The sequence below is a fragment of the Vicugna pacos genome, chromosome 9 (genome assembly GCF_048564905.1).
Source record: "Vicugna pacos chromosome 9, VicPac4, whole genome shotgun sequence".
Taxonomy (NCBI): Eukaryota; Metazoa; Chordata; class Mammalia; order Artiodactyla; family Camelidae; genus Vicugna; species Vicugna pacos.
This window is the reverse complement of record NC_132995.1, coordinates 41331092-41351332: the sequence shown is the minus strand read 5'-3', so window position 1 is coordinate 41351332 and position 20241 is coordinate 41331092. Positions and strand designations below refer to the sequence as shown.

General features: G+C 50.8%; 1 protein-coding gene and 1 long non-coding RNA gene across 4 annotated transcripts in view; one reads left to right on the top strand and one right to left on the bottom strand.

Moving 5' to 3' along the window:
- Window positions 1-20241, top strand: part of SMPD3 (sphingomyelin phosphodiesterase 3) — a 77010-nt gene that overhangs the window by 39248 nt on the left and 17521 nt on the right. Inside the window, exon 2 of one of the 2 annotated variants that reach the window (XM_031680740.2) lies at window positions 13659-13726. The exons of the other annotated variant lie outside the window; for it this stretch is intronic. The gene's annotated coding sequence lies outside the window, so the exon portion shown is untranslated. The remainder of the gene's footprint in view (window positions 1-13658; window positions 13727-20241) is intronic. 2 annotated transcript variants of the gene reach the window in all.
- Window positions 4785-13475, bottom strand: LOC140698170 (uncharacterized). 2 transcript variants are annotated; one of them, XR_012075734.1, is made up of 3 exons: window positions 13416-13475; window positions 7659-7715; window positions 4785-5144 (listed from the first exon to the last, which is right to left on the bottom strand). It is a non-coding gene; the product is annotated as an uncharacterized lncRNA (long non-coding RNA). The 2 variants fall into 2 exon arrangements; XR_012075733.1 differs by lacking the exon at window positions 13416-13475 and adding an exon at window positions 13088-13409.

The window sequence follows — 20241 nt, the reverse complement described above, 5'->3', positions numbered from 1 at the left end:
AGAGTCTTGGGGACCATGTGATGCAGTCCAGGTTAGTAGGACAGAAGATACAGGGCAACCATGAGTCCCATCGCTGTGACCCCAAACTCTCATCAGAACACCTGCGTTAGGGGAAGAAGCCCTGCTGGTGCCTCTCATAATGCCTCAGAAAAAGGTCTCCACCAGAAGCCTCAGATTTCACAAGTGATAAATTCCCCAAATTGACAATCAAATCAGCAGAAGAGGAAAACCCCATTTTCCAAGAGTTACTAAGCATCTGGGTAAGATCCAGGTTCTACCCCTCCTTGGCCCACAGAGCCTGGCAAGTCTGGACACATGTGACTGGGGTTACAGAGGCTGCCCCACTTCTGGTGTCGCCAAGAACAAAGTCTCCTACAGAGTGTTCCAAGTCACTGGAGTGTCCCCGCCAAGAACCAGTACCTTTCCATTTCCAATGAGGGTAGAAAGCTTTCTTTTTTATGTTATATTCTTGGAAACAGCTTTTTAGGCTATCATGATACCCCCAGATTCTGTACTGGGCTGGGCTGGGCTGCAAACAGCCTCTAGGGGCTGAAGCCTCAATGGTAGGTGGGTCAGGGACATAGGGGCCTCCCCTTCCCATCCCTGAAGGACCCTAACTCATCCCTGCAGTCCTGCTACTAAAGGTTCCTTGCCAGACCTTCCTTGTGGCCCACCCTGCACACACACCCCCACCATGTGTTTGCTAAGCTGTGGTCGTGGGGACTGCAGAAGAAAGTGGAAAAAGCAGGCCGGGGGTATGGTGCTGCCCATCGGCCCAGCCACACCGCAGCCTCACGGGGGAGGACGGGTGCTCCCTGCAGAAGGCACACGGGCTTTCCAACAGTCTCCTCAAGGGCCTCGGCCTCTTAAGTCACAGGCATTCTGTAAAAAAGGGGGCCTTCACTCCTCCATTATAGGAAGATGCCGTGGAGAATTTTTCAGGGCGCTGCCCAGCCCCAGTGCTGAAATGAGCTGGGGTAAACCAGTGCAGACGATCAAACATCAGCACATTCATTCTGGTTCATTTCATTTAGAACTTCGGTTTTCCATAAAGGATTAGGCTTGGAAAGAATTTAATCACCCCAAATCCACTTCCAAAATGGTTACAGAGCCCACGGTCCAGAATAATGATTAGAAGAAAAGATTTAAAACCTTTGGATGCTGGGAACTTGTGTTTGATACTTAATTCATCAAGCCAGCCTTCCTGACATAGAGAAGCAGCCTTCCTCTAGGCTAGGGGCGCTGGCTTCGGCATTTTCAAGCATGAATAAAGACAGAGGTAGAGGTGAGGTCAGGACACTTTACACAGAGGTCAGTTCTCACCTGGAGCAAATTTGCACTAGTGTCTGCTCTGAGCAGAGTACTGTTCTGGGTGGTCAGCAGTGAACAAGACAGATATAGCCCCTGCTTTCATGGGCTTTACCTTCCAGTGGAGGGGGAAAGAGTACAGAAATACATACTGTGTGAAGTGGTGATCTTTGGGAAAGAAAAATGGAGCAGGGTAAGGGGATAGAGTGTGGTGGAAAGGGGCATTATTTTATACAGGGTGGTACAACCTATGCCAAGGGGGTGACATTTGAGCAGGGACCTGAATAAAGTGAACAAGTGGGCCACAAGGGTCTCTGAATGTTCAGGAGGAGCAAAGACCCTGGACCAAGGCAGCAAGGCACTGTGTGTGCCTCACCCTGATGCAGCGTCTACAAATCCCCAGTCCCACTGTAAAGCGGCAGGACGAGCTCATCATCATCACAGGAGCCAAGTCTCCTCGCTAGCAAGTCAGCAGGGTGATCTCAGTCCCAAAGAGCCACTCTTGCCCTTCTCAGCATCTTCCCGGAAGCCTCCACACGCTGGCTTCCCAGGGGAGGGACATTCCAGTTAGGGGTTGCGTTCCAGACTGAGACACTGACTTGATCAGGAAAGGCTCTGACCAGCCATTGCCTTAAACACAGTCATGGCCCCTGCCATGCTGTATAACCAATCAGACCATTGGAAGGATGCCCCACACCTTCCACCACCAGCTGACTTCACATGGGCCCCATCTGTGGGGCTCCTATGGCTGGTGTCAAGATGAAAAGCTCGACTGAGTCATGATTCTGGCCTAACGCCTGTCCTCAGATGATGACAGATGTACCTGCCAGGATCAATCCCAGGCTCACAGTCCTTCGCACCTGGATGCAGCCTCCTTCCTGAGGCTGGTATCTCACACCATTATAGGCGAAGGAAACTGAGGCCTGGAGAAGTGGAGAGCCGTGTCACTCAGGGTTCAGCTGGGAAGGCAGAACCACTGGAAGTGTGATGGCATCAGGAATTTACTATAGGAGTCAGATCTTACCAACTGTGAGAGGAGAAGGGGAAAAAACAGTCCGAAGAGGGGACTTGATGGGTCAGAGGATGGTCACTGGCCAGCCCTGGTACAGGTGAAGGGGTGTCAAGCTGGTGGAGAGGTCTGGAAGGCAGGCCCAAGGAGCCTGGGGTAGGAGGAGTCTGTGGAACGTCATTGGCTCTGAGCGGTCACCACCTCCATGAGTCTGCAGAGAAGTGTCCGGGATCACTGCTGGTCAGCTGGACTGGTGGTCGGGAAAGAGGCAGGATAGAAATTTCAATCTAATCTGAAAGTAACAGATCCTATCACAATCTCCAATAATCTGATTATTATTTGTCCTAAGTGACTCCAAACTACCAGTTAGAAGAGAATTCTCTCCCGCTCAGAGCTGGTGAGAAGTTTGTCATGTACATAAGCTCAGCGGCCGAGAGCTTTATGATCCTCAGGCAGAGACAGGGAAGGCAGGGCCAGCCTCACCCACTGGCTGACCTCCCAGCTTCGGTTTTGAACAGGGCAGTGTTCCAGGTGTCTAGGCTGGACTTGAAAGATGTGCCCGTAGCAGGACGAGGCTGCAGGTGTGCACATGGCCAGTCTGAAGGTTGTTCTCATCTGTGTCTGGGACATGAGTGTGTGTACCTGTAATGTATAGTACTGAAAAAGTTCATTCTTCCACTTTACTTTTTAAAAAGCTGTCAGAAAGTACTGGTTGGTTCTTCTTGTCTGAGTCTAATCTGACCACCACTGCTGTCTAACTCACTGGACCAGCCTCTACATCTCGATAAATGTTGATAGAGCTACCATATTGAATTAGGAGCTGATTACATCTGATTCACCCTCTCACAGGGTTAGGTCCATTTCCTGGGATGTAGCAGAAGGGCCTGATGGTCACTGAGTTTATCTATAATTGCCCCTTAAACTGCAGCCCAAATGGGTCACATCAACAGGTCCTCCAACTAAGGGGTCACCCAGGCAATGCTGGGCAAGACTTGACAAGAAGCACCATGGCTGCTGGCATCCGCACCTTGACCCTACCCAGACCACATCACCTCTGTTGCATATATTTGAGGGTGGCCCCTTCTAGAGGCCACTTGCCAAAGGCAGGAAGGGGGACCAGGAGGCTCTGTGACAAAGTAGATTGAGAAGCGCTCTGGTTTCAGAGCCAGATGGACCTGGGTTCAAATCCCAACTCCTCCACTGTGATCTTGGGCAGTACAATTTACCTCTCGGGGACTCAGTTTCCCCATCTGTAAAATGGTAACAACAATAGCAGCTGCCCTGTTGTGGTGTAGAATGCAGAGGTATGATGATGTCAGGAACTTGGTCTCAGTCCCATGGAGCCAAGGGCTTTGGGGCATCACGGACATCATTGACACACCAGGCGCTCCTCTCTGGACATGGTCACTACAGAAGCGATGTCGATATCTGGCCACTGGCCAAGTCTTCTAATTAGTGAGGACAGGGAACCTGGCAGTCTGGGCAAGACGCAGCTGACTGGGCTCTGAGTCATCCAGGAGGAAGGGGAACCCCCCCATCATGTTGCCATTAGTTATGTCTGGGGGATCCTGGGTCCAGAGGGTCCTTCTGTGTGGTTGTCCTCAAGATGGGATGGGTGGCACTTAGCTCTTCTGGACCCCCTGGGACTAGAAGGAGTCCCCTCCACTCCCACTCCCATCCAACCCAGTTAGCAGCCGTGTTGGGGAAAAGGGAAGGGGAGGACACCAGTGTTGTCCTGTTTACAGCCAAAGCCCGTGGGACCAGGAACTGATATTCATAAATGCAGCAAGGTGGTGACATGGGCGGTGGGGCATGAGGCCACAGGGCAGTGGAGCTGGATGGTGGCCCCTCCTGCCTCACCCCCCGCACCTCCACCGTGAACCCAGAGTAGGAACCCGGGTAGTAGGAGAGACCAGAAGTCCCCACCTAGGGAAAGCGGGGCCTCCCCTCACAGCCCAGCCAGGCCTGATTCTGAATCTTGAAGTGACCTCCCCCAATGCCCACCCAGAGGGACAGTTTTCTTCCTTCAGTGTTTGAGAATCTGAGAGCCCAGAGGAGGCCTGGGTAGAAGCTCCACAGCCTGATGAGGCCTGGGGGAGCTGCTCTCTTTGTTTGGAGCCAACAGCTACAGGCTCAGTGTTTAGAAAAGGTCTGAATCAACAGAGGGACTGTTTATCAATATTTAAAAAAAGAAATGTAATTAGAGGTTGGCGAACCCCCAGAGCTCCTGACCACGGATGTCAAAGGCTGCCTTGACCTGGAGCCAGGGACAGAACAAGAAGCAGCCGCAGACACGGGCAGCCACAGTCCCCACCTGACAGGCGCTTCTCGCAGAGGCTCGTAAAAGGCTGTGGCTAATGGAATGGCATTTCACACATGTCCACATTTTTTTTCTTCCCTGGGTGGTTTTTCCTTCTAAACTTGGGGATACAGACCTTCTATTTTAAGAACGTTAATTACTGTCCAATTTTAACGTAACTAATGCGAACAAATAACCCAACTTTGAACTGAAGAAAGGAAACAAAAGTAATTTAGGGGATGATTTTGTGTTCGCATCCCTCGAGATTGCCTGAGAACATTTGTCTAATGCATTTATTTCTGGTCCAGAGAAGTGAATAACCGGCTCTTTGGTGGTTTCTGGAGAATGAGGTGAGGGCTAGCCATCTCTGCCTCAGAGACGCCGGCTCCGGCCACCTCAGGCCAAGATGCCTCCTCGGGGCTCAAAGAAGTAGTGTCAGGAAGGTAAAAATAGAGAGGGATTCAGCAGCAGCTTTGACACACGGGTTTCTCATCCCAGGGACTGCCACGTAGGGCCCTCCTGTTCCAGCTATTCTAAGTGAAACAGAAAAAAAGTCAGATTATCTGAGAACTAAATAAAAACAGTGCTATATTTTAGCCACCTTTTCTGCATTCTTTCGCCTTTCCCCAAGTGCTCTTTTTGGCTCCTCTTTCCTCACCAAGCCAAAAATGGGATGAGCCTCAAGGTTCTATCCTTGACCCCTTTTCCCCTCCACCTGCCCTCTTTGAGAACTGGTGTCCACAGCTGTGGCTTTAGCACTAGGTCCCTGGGGCCACAGGCCTGGCACGTTCCAGGCACCTGCCCGCCTCTTGGACAGCCCCCTTTCCACTATGAGGCCAGCATTCTGGAACCAGATTCATTGTCTCCCTTTAGAGAGTCACATTTGGGGTATGTGGCTTCCCCCGCCCTGGGGTCAGTCCCCATGGCCTTGTCTGTACGCAGGTGGCCAGGACTGTCTGACATGTTCTGCAGGTCCCAGCCCCTCCAGAGCTCACCTCCCTGCAGGAGGCCCTAATACTGAACACCAGGGGAGATCAGGAAGGCTTCCCTGAGGAAGAGACTTTCAGCTAAGACCTAAAGGTGAGGGGCAGCCAGCCAGGCAGGGCAGGGGATTCCAGCAAGAGGGGACAGTGTGAGAGGACAGCATGAGGAAAGGCCTGCCCTGAGAGAGACCAGGACCATGGGAGGACACAGGAGGGCACAAGTAGAGGAGGGTAAGACTGGCAAAGACTGAGACGGGAGAGGATGGTGGATCCAGGGCATGGATTTGATTCTGGGGGCAATGAAAGTGTTTTAAGCTTGGAAGGTGCTCAGAAAGACATGCAGAAAGACCATTTTTGCTTCTGTGTGGAGAACAGATGGGGGCAAGGCTAAAGGGCTGGTGACAGACAATGGACTTGGCCAGGGTGTCCCTCCAAAGCTCTGTGGGTCCCCCAGCAACAGCACTACCTGGCTCCTGCTGGTTCATACCTTCCAAGCCTCACCGGCTCTCTGTCCAAGACAACAGCCCTTGGACAAACCCACATTCAGGTACTAAGGACAAAGAGTGGCAGCATCCATCTCAAATCCCTCAGGGGCAGAGGAGGGCGGCAGCAAAGGAGGGTGGTGGTACATACAAGCCTTCCCAGATCCCTGGGGTGTTTCTCTCTGGCCCGTGGGTGCCTTTTGAACAGTAGGGAGCCCTGTAAGCCAAGATGGGGCCATGAATAAGTCTTCTCCACAGAGTCTAGGCTCTACCACTCTCTAGCTGTATGACTTGGGCAAATCGCTTAACCTTCCCAAGCCTCAGTTACCCTCTCTGACAACGGGAACAATAATGCCCAAATTCCCCAGGCTGTCTAGAGAATTAAACAAGAGGTTCTGCAAGCAACACTCTTAGCACAGTTTCTGGCACACAACAGGTGCCCCCAACACACTAATGATGATAGTGACGATCTCAGCCAGCTGCAGGGGCTACCACAACATACGTGAGTTCACACAAGTCTTTTCACCTTTAAGACTACATTTTTGTATATCTCCTTTAACACAAGGCAGCCTCACTGACGCACTAGTTCAAAGAGTTGGGAGCAGTTTTCTTATAACTCCTGCTGTGCCACCTGATATGTACAGAAGGAACTGAAACTTTTGATGACTGATGCTCTGGCCTGGCTAGAAACCATTTTATTAATTCAACCAAGGTTCCCTGAGTGCCTCTCAGGGACTAGGCTCTGTGCTCGGCGCAGGTGGGCTTTGGGCTGCCAGCACAAAGCCCAGTGGGTGTATGATTGAAGGGAGGGGCTTGACAGCTGTGGAGCTGAGCCTTAGAGGCCGGTTGCCAGGTGGATCAACCAGAGAGAATGTTTCAGACACAGGGGACAGCATGTGCAAAGGCACGGAGGCGTGAAAGAGCATGGCATGTTCCAGGAAAGAGGAAAGCTAGAGGTTAAGGCCATCAGAATGAATCAGTGGGAGGAAGAAAAAGTCAGAAGTGAGACTGAGGAAGGCAGGGCCCCATCACCAAGGGCCCCCAGCAGGCAAGGTAGGAGGATTTGTTCTGTGCATGGAGGAAGATCTGGAGATGCTGGGCAAGGGCCAAAAGAACTTAGAGCTGCTTGTGGTGGGAATCACAGGCTTGGACATGGAGCATGATGGAAGTGGCCACATGCAGGCTGGGTGGCTGTGCAACCCTGCAGGCAAGAAATGAGGAGACCAGAGGGGAAGGAAGCGGGACCAGGGACCAGAAATGGACTGAAGAGCTGGGAGTGTCCTATTGGGTCTGGATAGGACAAGTTGAGGGTGAAGAAGGGGCCAAGGACAGATCGTCTGCCTGGGAGCACTGGAGCTGGAGCAGGGAGGTAAGGGCTGGTCCCTGGGGATGGGACTCTGGCCCCTGCCTTCCCTCTACTGCTTTCAACCTCCCCTCTGTCTTTCTCTCTTCTTTAACTGCCACCAATAGGAAACCAAATCGTTTTTAATTGTTTAATATATTTCCTTGTATTTAATTTTAAAAATGAGTAAGTGGAGTGTTTTCTGTTCCCTCCTCAAACAGAAAAGCAAACCTACCTAAACATGAGAATTCATGTACGTGAATCTTGAGATTCTGATTTTTCCTTGATATATCTAAGAAAAAAAAAAAAAGACAGTTCAGGCACCAGGATGAGGCTTGGCAACATCCCTTTGGTGCCTGCCTACCCCTGGGTTCCCTCCACCCCGCTGAGAGAGCACCTCAGGCTGGGCAGCCTTGGCTGAGCTCATCACTCAAGGGCTTGAGTGAGACCCTGACATGACAGCTCTTCACTTGTGGATCGGCAAATCTTCCCTCAAAGCCAGAGGGCACATTCTTAAACCCCAGGAAGATGACATTTTGATAAAGTTAAAAAAAAAAGACAAACAGCTAATAAAGTAGAATCTTTTTTGGTAACCACCCATACACCAATCAATCTGTCACTCGGAAAACTGTTTCCTGAGAGGTGTGAAATGAGGCCACTCTGGAGTTCTATGGGAACAGAGAGCCCCTGAGAAGACTTCCTCTCTCCCTGATTACACTTGCCACCCCAAAACAGGGAAATGATCTGATTCAGAGCACAGGAAATACACAGCTAATTACTTGCTCAATCAATACTGACTTTTGGAAGAGGAGCAGGAGGCGACTGTTTCAGTGTTTACATGCAGCCGCCCACACTTCATGAGTGTATCTCACCTCTGTTTCTTTCCAATTCTATCTCTATTGAGAAAAAGATAAAAAAGCGTTTCCCACCCTAGGGGGTTGCAGAGTGAGTTGCACCATGGGAGCTCCTTCCATGCTACAGCCATTTAAGCAAGAACTTAAAACAAAGGGTCATTTCAACACCACCAACAAAAATGAAAAGGACAGGTCTCAGTCTTAAAACACATTCCCTTTGTGCCCACTTGTGCCAACTGTGAGAGTCAAGAGGCCCTCCCCTCCTCACTCCATCTCCCTGTCTCTGCTTGGCTACTTCGTGTTTTTTCTACCTTTTTTTCCCTTGGCCCTAATTCTCTCACTGCTTTTAAAAAAAAAAAAAAAGAGTCTTATCATTCTGTTCATAGAACACAGTTTAAGTCATCTTGAATCTCTTTTGGAACAAGATGGAATAAATCTTAATCAGAACCTCCCTCAAAGCAGTTCTGACTGCAGAATTCTAAACTTGGAAGGGAAGCACCTGCCACAGCACTAAATACAAGTAGCAGTGTCTGCACACAGTAGGCCCTCAGGAAATGTCAATTAATTTGGTTTTTACATGACAGAATCTGCAAAGCCTCAAGAACAAGTAAGGTGTACTGAGTAATAACTACTTTGAAAGAAATAAATGACCAAAAGATTACTAACAGGAACAGATCAGAACAACAACAAAAGTGCCTGTAATTCCATGACTGAAAGAATTGAAATACATCTGCAAGTGGTAGTTTGTATAACTGAAACAACAGAAAAAAGAAAGCAGTGATGTTGACAATAAAATAAAACATCAAACCAGAAACAGAGACACAAAACAGAGATGCAAATGATTTGGAAAATGGGAAATGGTGTCACAGTCCTAAAACAGGAGAAAGAGAGGTGAGTGGGAAGAGGCATATGATGAGGGAAACATCTGGAAAGAAATAATACAAGAAAAGTTTCCAGAGGCAAAAAAGACAGCTCGGCCTAGAACTAAAGTACACACACTGTGCCTTTCGAGTTTGACTCTCAGGGAAATAAACATCAGAAAGAAATAAACATTTGCTAGTTAAATTTCTGAATGATAAATTATCTGGCAAGCTGAAGTGAAGGGAGATATGCTCTTTTGAAATTGGAATGACAAGAATGACATGAGAACTGGTATCACAAGAGTAAAGATGAACCTCGGGAAAAAATGTGCAATTCTAACCACACGTGTATTCTTACCACACATCAGTTATGTTCCTCAAGACTTGCTCTGTACAAGTAGGAGGAAACAAAGCCATTTAAAGATTGGGGAGAATCTGTGCACAATTATACTCTTTAAAAGCAAAGGAGAATGTCTGCCTTTTTACAGAAAGACAAAAGCTGATATAAAAGACACTGGAATGAGAATGGACCAACTGAAAAAAAAATAGTAAGTGATCTGACGAAATTTATTCACTCCTAATAATGTACAAATCCTGCTCCAGCCCAGACTTCTCTGACTTCTGGATCTGAATATCCTGCTGCCACGTGGTCACACCCACGCAAATGTCCCTCAATACCATCACCCTGCTTTCCCCAACCTGACCCCTGGCCAGTGCATGACTTCAGTGCCCATACTATTGCCTGAATTGGAAACCTCTGAATTCACTCATGGTCCTTTTTCATGCTCCCCAGCAACCCCTTAATCCCATTCATTTGTAATAATTTGTGAGGGCTGCCGTAACAAAATATCACAGACTGGGTGGCGTAAACAAACGAAATTAACTTTTTTAACAGTTCTGGAGGCCAGAAGTCCAAGATCAAGGTTCTGACTGATTCGGTTTCTACAGAGGTCTCTCTTCCTGGCTTGCAACCCTCACATGGTCTTTCTTCGATGAATGTGGGAGGTGGTGGGAGCTCTCTGATGTCTTTCTTATAAGGACATTAATCCTATTGGATTGGGCCCCACCCGTATCACCTCATGTAATCTAAATTACTTCCATAAAGGCCCCATTTATATATACAGCCACACTGGGGGGATTAGGGTTTCAATATATGAATTAGCAAGAGTGTGGGGGCAGCTCCTTTTACCAGCCATCCCTAGTAGTTACTCTAGGGTACTTCTGCACCCCACTGCAAGGTCCCAACCAAATGCACAGACAGGCCATCTCAGCATGCCTGTCTAGCCATGCCTCTTCCCTTGCCTTGGTATTGGGGATCTAGGGGTAACTCCAGAGTTCAGTCAAGACCTTACCCCAAGGCCAGCAATGGCTCCTCACCCTCACCTCAAGAGGCTTCTGTCAACTCACCTGAGTCTCAGGTCTGCATGAAGTCTGACCCTGACACTCAGCTGGAGGGCTGTGTGACTCTATGTATGTTACCAAACCTCTCTGGGCTTAAACCTTGTTAAAGGTACCTGACCCTAGCATCACCATGTGGATAAGTAAAATCAACCTCCTGGGTGAGAGGCCCTTTGCAAACATTATTTCTGGACCTATTATCCTTATTTCAAGAAACTAGAAACAGGCTCGGAGAGACGCCTTGCTTGGAGCCACTACCTACTGGTCTAGGGAGCAGGTCTGTCTAACTCCATAGCTGGTTCTGCTGCCCAGGCTATGCCTCAAGACAGGTAGAGGCATCCAGGTACCGGCACCAAGCTCCATGCATCTGAGCATGTGGTCTCGCTTAGAGTTGCACGTCCATCAGGGTCATCCCAGGTGCTGGTCTGTGGTCTAGGGGCCTGTGGGCTTGAGGCTCACAGCGGACAAGCAGGCAGGCACGTGCTTAGGACCACTGCTGGCTCGGTGGACACTGCCTTGCTGTGCTGGGTAAACGGCCCACTTTCCATGCCCGCCCCCCCGGCCAGCCCTGCCCCCTCCCACTGCCTATTTAAACAACAGGGCCAGACTCCACTGGTCCGGGACACCGCCAGCTTCCAGAGCTAGAAGAGCAGTGCTGCAGGCCTCGCTCACTCGGGATGAAAGGTCCTTCTGTTTCACCATTTCCTACCGGTGCGTGTTGAATGATGATGCTGAGCTGGGTTGTAGCGGGAGCTGATTCTGCTCGCCTGGGAGTGTATTGAGACGTGTAACTGGCAGAGGGAGGCTCTGATTGAATTTTCCCATTTCTAATCCCTGATTTGATGTGATCTTATTTTCAAAAGGGAGAAAGGCTGTAGTTTGTTAAAGGACAGAGGAAAGCATATTTCAAAACAAGGTCTGGCTCAGAATATCAATGATCTGACAAGTTTTTCTTTTCTTTTGAGAAAAGGAAAGGTCCTGTTATCTCAAGGTTGCAGAGATTCCATTTCCCCTCAGGAACCCCTCCCTAAATAGTTAGTTCCTGGACTTTAATTCTGTTTTGAAAAAACACACAGGGGATTTTCCAGAAGAGTTTGTTAGGAAGAGAGGCTATGCAGCTGAGGATAGTTTGGGGAATATCTGAGCACAAAGACCCTCCTTAGCAAATTTCTCATTGAGAGGTGAGGACTCTGGGAGAGGGAAGTGGGGGCTGAGAGCTGCACAGGCTGGGACAGCCCCAGAGATGCCTGCTTCTTTTATGGTCACTTTCAGATGCTTGCCAGCCTGTGGTCCAGGAGGCAGGTCAGCCCACCAAGAGAGTGAAGGACAACTGTGAATACAGGTTGTCAGCTTACTGAGGGTGAGGAGGCAGGCGTCCCAGGCACAGGGGACTAGGCCTGCCCTGGAGGCTAGGACAGCAGGCCACCCTCTGACCTCTCAGCAGTTTAGACTCCCCAGGCTATGGGTGGGGAGGGATGCCTGCCAGAACCTTAACTCAGAGGAAATAAAGCATGGTGTCCCCATGGAAACAAGCCCCCTCAGGTACAGCATGTAGACCGAGGACCTACGGGCTCTGGCTTCCTTCTTCCCACTCTGATCTGTACTCATTTGGCCCTGGCCATGGCCATCCAAGACCCTGTAGTGACCCTCAGTGGTACAGGGGAGAGAGCATCTGAGGTTCAGAGGTTCAGTGACTTGCCCAAGACCTTTCAGCCGACTAGAACCCTTGTCTCACTGGAGCTTTTCTAGTGGATTCCTGATCAGGAGGGTGCCAACTGTTTCCCAAGTGAGGACACTCCTTCTCAACTCTTCCACAACATCTTTGGCTTCGGGACAGAGCCCTTGGGACTCAAATTTCAGATCATTCTGAAATGCTTAGTTTGGGTGATTTGCAAAATAAGTGTATATAGAGGACATGGGCTGGTCCAGATTGGCACTGGGGAGTAACGGTCACCCTGCGTGGAGTGTGAGGGTGGTAAAAAAAAGGGCTTTGGGCAGGCAGCAGAACTGGTTTGAGAAGGTGGAGGGCCGACGAGCTCGTCATGGGCTGCGCAGAGACGGGGTTGGGGGTGGGGGGCTGAACTTCCTGGACCTGAGTCCAGGGGGCGGGGCCAAGCCCGGAGGATTCGGCTGCAAAGTCGGGGGTGGGTCTGGGGACTGGAAGGCGGGACTAAAGAGCAGGACTTTGTCTGAGGCCAGGCGAAGTGGCCAAAGAGCTGCCTGGGGCCAGGTTTCAGGAGGCGGGGCCCGGCAGTGACTGAGGCCCAGGGACCCGGACCAGAAATCGGAGGCGGGTCCAGCACCTGAGGCCGGGGGCGGGGCTAGAAGGGCGGGGCCAGAGAGAGACCGGACCTAAGACCCCCGGCAGGAGAGTGAGTGTCTGGGCCAGCGGATCCTGGGACTGGGTTAGAAAGGAATGTGGGGAACCGGTGCCTTGTTGTCCAAAGATCACCGCTCACACGGGTGTCCTCCCAAACCTCCCCTCCGAAGACCCCACCGAGTTCACGAAGTGTCCCCGCTCAGTCTCCCCTCGCCGATCTGTCTATCCCTACTCCTTATCTGCAGCAAAATCCCTCAGTTCTTCCTCTCAACGCGGCTTCCTCCCCGCACCTCACCCCCGTCTTGGTAGCCACTGGCCCTCTTTCCGGGTCTGGGTTCAGCTCTCCCCCACCCCCAGGTACCTTTGTAAGGCTGAGATCACACAAAGCTCCTGGAGAGCTCCGATTGTTCTAGCTTCGCCTATCAGATCAAACCCAGGCCCCGCTGCTGGAGCTCTGAATTCGCTTCTCTCCGCCCCCGACCCCGCACTTCTCCGGCCTGGCCTGGGTCCAGGGGTCCACATGGAAGCCTCATGCCTCCCACCCGCGGAGTCCTCCCCACCTGTCAATCCTCCTACTCCTCGGGCTTCTCTAGATTTGTCGCACAAACCTCCGCCCCCACCCCCTCTGGCTGAGCTTCGTGGGGACAGCCGGGCCCACCCCCTCTCCTTGGCGACGTCGAGGGTGTGGCAGTGCCTCCAGCGCAGGTGGGGCCCTTTGGTCTTTGTACCTGGCTCACCTGCACTGAGCTGCTCAGGGGCTGTGGAGTTCCATACACCTCTGTGAACCGCTCATTTCCTTTCAGGTCCTTGACTCTGCATTGTGTGCTCCCTCTTCAGACGGAACAAGAAGGTCCCAGCGACCCCTCCTCAGGTAGGACAGGGACTTCTGGAAGGGGGGGGGGGGTTCCAGGCTTCTCCTCATAGGCTGTCTATTAATGTTTTATATAAAGAGGTGCTGGGTGAGATAGTTTGAGAAAAGGTTCTGCTGCTTGATTAATAAGTTTGAAAACACAACTCTGGGGTAATAAATCTGGGGCAGGCAGTTTAGTCCTATTCCGAGCCCGCCCTAATGTAGTTCAATGCCAGCGTAGGGGGGTATGTCTGACACACCCAAATCCATGGAGAAAATACAAACTCCTTCAAAAAGGAGGAAAAGGATTGAAGTAGCAAGTCTCAAAAATGGAATATAATTTAGATATCTTGGAAAATATAATCAGATATCATTACCCATTAAACTATTATAAATTTTTATTTTTAATGCTAAATCCCAGAGCTGGTAATGCTGCTATGAAACAGGCATTCTGTTTTTTGGTTTGGTTTTTTTTTTCAATGAGGAGGAGGTACTGGGGAGTGAACCCAGGACCTCATGCATGCTAAGCACGTGCTCTACCACTTGAGCTATACCCTCCACCTGAAACAAGCACTCTCAAACAACCTTGGTGGAAAAGCAGTTTGGCAACATGATCAGAAGCTTTAAAGTTTACCTCATAATTCCTAATCTTGAATCCATCCCCAAAAGACTAATTCAAACTACTGGAATAAAAGTAGAAACCAGAAACACAATGATTCCCCTGACAGCTGAGAACCTCAGTCCAGGAGCCAGGACAGCAAGACCATTCTAAGAAACTGCCCCCTCCCAAATATTGGCAAATTAAATGTTTTCATGGTTTCTGGGGAGGTCACCAAGCTGGAGGTAGGGAGATTTGGGGATCCTAGGTGATGGTGACTGGATGGAAAAACAAAAGAGAAAAGAGGAGCTGGATGAGGCCAGCAGTCCACAGGGAGGGAGGGAGACTACTGGGGTCTTCACAAGGGCACCATGGGAGTGGGTGACAAATGTAACTTTCAGGGACTGGAAAGAAAGGGTGAGGATCTTGTTTTGTGGAAAATGAGGGGCAAGAACAAGCAGGACAAGGGGGATAGTGTGGGGAACTTGTCCTGGAGGTAGGGGGGCTTGGTGCTGGATAGTGCTCATTTCAATGTTTTGAATATATTTGCATAGCACTTGTAATCAACCTAGGTGAGAAAGGTAGAGAGGAAAGGAAGATTGGGTTCCGGTGACAGTGCCACATCTCTCAAGGACTGTCCTGTACTTTTCTGAATCTCAGTTTTCTCATCTGTAAATGGGGCCAACAGTAGCTGCTTGGGGTGGCTGTACAGTGTAAATGCACCATCGATGTCAAGAGCACATTCTATGAGGTGTGTGCTGTGCAACATCTGCTCAGATGTCCCAAGAGGTGGATCTGTTAGTTGTGTCTTTCTGAGGCTCATTTCTAGTGTCCCTCATGTCTTTGCCACAAACTGGCTCTTAGCTGAGCCCCACCTCACAGAGAGAGTGGAAGGGAGGGAGGAAATGAGTTTGAGGTTCTGAGCCGGCCGCAGTGGTCCCAGATGAGCTGGATTGCTGAAGCTGCCCTAGCTGGACTCCAGGTCTGCAGGGGGCAGGGCTGACACTTGTCAGTCAGTCTTTAGGGGTTCCTATTATCTGCCTACCATGTTCAACACACAGGTAGGGCCAGATGATGGGATAAAATACTGAGTACCTGCAAAAGAAAAACAGAACCCACATGCCCCCCCCCCCAGGACTGGAGGTTGAAGAGGGTAAGTGAGTTTCAAGGCTGCTGGTGTCAGCCAGGTGGGCAGGACCTTTGTTCCTGCAGACACCCCATAGGGCCACACACATGAGGTCCTCCCTCGCTTTGTTTTGAGGGATGGGCCAACTTTGCTCAAGCCTCCTCTCTCTCAGTTCTGTGTCTAGCATAGTAAATCTGAAAGTGTGGGAGTTTGGTCATCTTTCTGGTGTGGAGACTGCAAATGTGCAATTAATGCATAGAAACTGCCAGCTCTCAAGAGAGTAATGGCCCATGTGAGCTGGGTCAAAGGTCTCTAGTTACCCCTGGGGCCACAGAGAGGGGACTGGCTGAGGTTTGAAGAGACCATCACTGTGACTTTCATACCCTGAGCACCTCTGCTGAGGCCTCATCCCTTCACACAGATGAGGAAACAACCTCAGGAAAGGCATGGAGGGCTAGAAGGGGGTGGTTGGGAACTGTGCAGGTCAAGGGCCCCTGGGACTCCAACAGTAGGAGGCGACACAGAGCTATCAGGCTCTTGGGCCTTGCCTCCCCTTTCCTGTCCTTCCCTACCAGGTGCATCTTCTTGGGGTCAGCAAGGGCACTGAAGAGTTTGGCAGGGGAGCAATGTGGTCCGATGTGTAGTTTAGAAAGATGCCAGCAGCTACCATGTGGACAAGAGGAGGGGAGGCCAGTTGCAGGGAGACCAGATGATGGCTGTTGCAGTGCCTAGGTGACAGAGGGCGAGGTTTGAACTAGGCATGGCCATGGGAATGGATGCAGAGGGTTAGGGAGGCAGAACCCTCGGCTGGTGAGAGGAAATGGGGTATGGAAGAGGTCCAGGGTCCGAGGAGAACACAGGAGACAGAGCTGGTATTAGAGAAGTAGAGGAAGAGGAATGATAAACTTTTAGGAGAAAGTGGAGAGCTGTCAGTTCAATTCATGAGGTCAGAGATCAGGAGAGACACCTGGGCTAGCTATCACCTGGGAACAGGTGAACCATGAAAGATCAATCAAGAGAAGAGGCAGGGGAAGGTCTGGCTCCTCGGGGGCGGGCCAGAGAAGAGGGGACAAGGGGCTCTGAGAAATAGCAAGCAATCCAAAGATAGGAAGGGAACAAGAAGGATGGTCGCCCAGGACCATGGGGCAGAGAGCTGAGGGACAGATGAGGATCAAGCAGCTTAAGACTCCTGCTGAGCCTCTTTCTCAAAGCAAATCTGGTTGAAACTGCATAGACTGTTTTCTCATTGGTGCTTACCTCTGTTCTGGAGATTTTCTTTCCAAAACTTTACCAGAAAGTCTGGTGAGACACCCTGTCCACCTTCTGCCTGGCAGTGGGGGTGGTGCAGGTAGCTTCAAGCTGGGTGGCTGCCCAGACCCTCAGCCAGCCAGAGGGTCAGCCCTCGCAGAATGCAGCCAGCACAGGCGAGCTCTTATTACTCTGAGACTCTGGGCTAGTCTGGTCTGCGTGGTGGACGTGGGATGCTAAGTGGACATTCTAGGTATTTAAGTTAAGCAAACCCAACTAGGGATGAACTCTAACTGAATGCACTGGATCCTCCTCTCAGGCCCATTTTCCACAGCTGCTCCTCCCCCGGTGTCTCCTCCTGTGGCAGTCACTGTGGCAATCAAAGGCACAGCCTAGCCCACAGGATTTCCTGAGTGAATCTGCCTCCCTAGTGCCTAACCTCAGCTCTCTCTGATGCCCCACCTCACCTCCCTCCCTTGCTCACTGCTTGCTCCACCTGCCACCCACCACTCTTCTGTCTCCATACCCTCTAGGAGGACACCCCCACATTCAAATATACACACCTAGAAAGCAAGTTTCTGCCTCTGGAAATTCTTGGGCCCTCGCTGTGAAATACCCCGAGCAGTCTCAGTGCTGCATCTGACTTACAGAGAATGGATGCCAGGCACCCCCAGCCTCCCAGCTTGACATCTGCTGCCCTGCCCCTGGCCCTGGCCCTGCCCCTGACCAGCCCTGGCAGGCACCCATCAGCCAGCACAGCCTGGCAGAGCCTGACCACGCCTGGCCTCTTGGCTCTGACCCCTGAGCATCAAGCACAGGCTGTTCACTACACCTCAACCTGCAGTCCACCTCAGTGGACCCTCAAGTCTCCCTCCTCCCATCCCCTGCAGGCCCTGCTTGACCCCTGGAACCAACCCCATACACCAATCCCTGGCGGAAGTTTCCAGTGGATTTACTTCCCCATGTCTATGGAGTTACCTTGCTACCTATATCACCAGCCACAGCCTCTTGTCTAAGCAGAAAGTGTTTCTACTAAAAATTAAAGGTTTAAGGCTCAGCTCCCTGATGCCTCAGACTCCTGAGGACCACAGGTACAAAGCAGGAATCAATCTTTCAGTCCATACATTGAGGGCATAGGAAAGAGTTAGTGACTCATCTGGTTTGGATTCAGGGCAGAGGAGCACCATTATTATCATTTAAAGTGAAGATCTTTTTGAAGAGAGTCTGTTCTGGACAGTAGATCTCTCCATATTCCTGGGAAACCGAGGGCTGTCAATCAGGAAGGTTTGTTTTCAGTAAATGGGCTGATTAAATGCCAAATCAGAAGCCTTCTTCTATTAGTCTGGATAGGATGGGTTACTACATGTGGGTTAGCTGGAGCCCTGCTCCATGTCTGTTCAGCCGGGGACCCAGGTCAATGTGGCAGAAGAAGAAAACTTTAGAAGGTCTCACATCTGCTGTTAAGTACTCTGGCCCAGCAGTGACACACATCATTCACTCACAGCTCATGGGCCAGAGTTGGCCACACGATCCTACCCAACTGGAAGGAGACTGGGAGGTACAATCCTGCCTCATGCCTAGAAAGCATGCTCCTGTTGCTCTCGGGGCCAGAGGAAGTGAGGCAAGAGTCCTGTCCCAGGCTTGGAGGCAGATGTGGACACAAAGGGAAGAAAAGACTACCCGGATCTTCATGAAGGCAAAGCATGCTTATCTTTTAAGTTAGTCACTCCTGAATAAAGACGTGTCATGGTCTATACTAGCATGTCTACATCTGCAATCTGGGACATGTGATCTCCATGACCAGAGCCAAGAGGTCTTGTCCCCCTTTTCAGAAATGTAGGATTCAACAGCCAAAAGCAGGTGTAGACAATGCACCACTACCAGAGGACCAGGGGTTAATTGGAACCCAGAGCCTCAGAAGACAGGTTTGGAAGGCAGGTTTGGTAGCAGCAATTAGAGGGAACTTAGGGGGCTGTAGACCCCCATGATGTCTTCCTACTGGTCTTTGCTGAGGATGAATGACTAATTCGCAATCGTATGCAAATGAAGCTTTGAGGCCCATACCCCTGGGCAACAGACTCCAGCAGCCCCGATCCCCTCCCAGTTACAAATTCTGGAACGGGCCCAGGACAGCCCCACAGGCAGGTCAGAGGCCTCCTCAAGCAAGCAGTCCATGGTTCAGCCTGAGCTGGGGCATCCTCTCTCAGGGGGATGGGGTCTTCTGGCTGGTTCTCTCAGAGCCAAGGGCTCCTATGGTACTGTGGACCTGAGGGTAGCAGTGGCCTGGGGTCCAAGGTCTCTGAAAGGGTCCGGGACAAAGGGCTTCAGCCCTCAGTGGTGAGTGAGATCCAGTCTTGGTGCAGAAATGTAGCCCTCGGGCCTGACTGCCCAGTGCTGTGAGGAGGGTGGATGAGGTGCTGACGCCTGATTTTATTTACTCATTCACACTGATTTGCTTTTTAATCTCTGCATAAATTCTCCTCCAGGACTCGGTTTGTTAAATGTTCTTTGCATACAAAACTTGAGGCTGAATGTGAAATGATTCCCTTCGGAAGAACTTTAGCAAGTCTGTTCCGTTTTAGGGAGGTTTGTTGTCTTTATCTGTGTTCTCTGGTGCCTTGAAATGCCTACACACTGTTCAGCAGGCCAACCCATTCCAGGAGGAAACGCTGTACTTGAAACGCAGCTGAACACTGAGTCTGCATAAATCCTGCCATTTGTGTGGACTTGTATTTAAAGTTCTACTCCCACAGAAAGTATGTTGTCATTGCTTCTTAAGCAAACTATGTTCCAAGCCTTGTTCAGCTCATGAACCATTAACATCAGCCCTCATATCAGGGAAGCAGGGACTTTGCTGGGACAGAAGCCTCAACAGCAGAGCCTGAGAGAAGCGAGATTCCTCCTGATGTCTATGAGGAGGGACTCTCCTGAGGGTGGAGGTGGTGCTGGCCAACCAGGTGCATGTTGGGGGCTGGCCCCTAGCTAGTCACGCAGCAGACAGCATAGGGATCACCTGAGGCAGGTGATGTGACCTGCTGGGGGGTTCCAGGATCTCCTGCTTCTGGATGTTTGTGAGGCGATGCTCAGACACAGAGTTTAGCACCTGGGCCGGCTCAGAGCCCTTGAGGTAGGCGGCCCATGCCCATCCAGATGCTCAGCTATTGGCACATGGGCTCCTGATTTGGGCCTCGATTAAGGCAGTGCCCTGGCGCTGCCCTGTCAGTGCCAAGTGGAGCAGATCCTGTGAACAGAGCAATCTCAGACCTGATTTTCATCATGGAGGAAGCCCTCACCCTTCAGGATCTCCCCAACCCTGGGCCCAGCCCCTTTGAGAGCACAGGACTGGTGGGAGCCCTGTGGGCCTCAGCTTCCAGCAGACTCTAGGCAGACAGATCTGGCTGCAGGCAGGTTCTTGAGTGTCAGACAATGGTAAATGAGGATGAGAGAAGATGCGGCTCAGGATGGCTTGGGTATAGATTTAGGTATCAGCCACCATCCAGCCTTCCCCTTAATGGCCCCCTTTTTGGTCACCAATAGATGATTCTGGAATGGCAGGCCATAGAG